General features: G+C 39.0%; 1 non-coding gene across 1 annotated transcript; it reads left to right on the plus strand.

The window, feature by feature from the left end:
• Positions 1-820: 820 nt before the first annotated feature.
• On the plus strand, positions 821-926 carry LOC112699905 (small nucleolar RNA R71). Its single transcript, XR_003152837.1, has one exon. It is a non-coding gene; the product is annotated as a small nucleolar RNA R71 (small nucleolar RNA).
• Positions 927-1,130: the final 204 nt, after the last annotated feature.

Here is a 1,130-nt window from a genome sequence, read left to right on the forward strand (position 1 = left end):
TTGTCCATTTATCAAGGTAATAGCCTTGCATTCCTCTCTTGGATTTGGAATTGTGTTATCAGGAAGGCTATTAGTGGTCCTCTGATCAATTTCATTAACTTTTGTGGCTAATTGACCCATCTGAATCTCCAAGTTCTTGATTGATGCTCTGGTTTTCTGTCTAAAACTTGCCAATATTGCTTCCAAAATATTTTTTTGCTGGGACTGAGAAGTTGCTTGCTGAGATGACTGAAACTGGTGGTTATTAAAATTATTCTGTTGAAAACCACCCTGAGAATTATTATTAAAATTTTGTGGCCTCTGAGGTTGCTCTCTCCACCCAAAATTTGGGTGATTTCTCCACCCCTGATTGTAGGTCTTAGAATAGGGATCATTATTGGGATTTCTAGGAGCACTCTCCATATAATTGACCTGTTCAGAAGAAAATTGAGCATAATCATAATTTTTATTTTGCATTAAATTACCTGTCATGTCATAAGAGGCTTCTTGGGGGGCATTCTGAGTGTTGATAGCTGAACTTTGCATTCCACTCAACCGTTGAGTAATCAGATTTATTTGCTGAGACAAAAGCTTGTTCTGAGCAAGAAGAGCATTAACAGCTTCCACTTCCAACACGCCTCTCTTCTGAGAGGTCTCAGAGTGCAACGGATTTTTGTTGAAGGAATATAAATATTGGTTATTAGCAACCAATTTAATAAGCTCAATAGTCTCCTCTGGTGTCTTCTTCATGTGCAAAGAACCACTTGTAGAATTATTCAAGCGCATCTTGGACATTTCACATAAGCCCTCATAAAAGATATCCAGCTGAGTCCATCTAGAGAACATGTCCGGAGGGCATTGCCTAGTCAATAGCTTAAATCTCTCCCAAACTTCATAAAGGGTCTCACCATCTTTCTGTCTGAACATCTGAACCTCCACCCTTAGCTTAGTCGGCTTTTGAGGTGGAAAAAATTTAGTCAGAAATCCGATGACAACCTTATCCCAAGTATCTAGACTCTCCTTGGGTTGAGAATCTAACCACAGCTTTGCTCTATCCCTCACAGCAAATGGAAAGAGCATGAGTTTAGACTTCTTGAAAAGTACGTTTAGACTTCTTGACAAACGCGTTAAAAAAAGTACGTTTAGACTTC

The sequence above is a fragment of the Arachis hypogaea genome, chromosome 6 (genome assembly GCF_003086295.3).
Source record: "Arachis hypogaea cultivar Tifrunner chromosome 6, arahy.Tifrunner.gnm2.J5K5, whole genome shotgun sequence".
In the NCBI taxonomy this organism is placed as follows: Eukaryota; Viridiplantae; Streptophyta; class Magnoliopsida; order Fabales; family Fabaceae; genus Arachis; species Arachis hypogaea.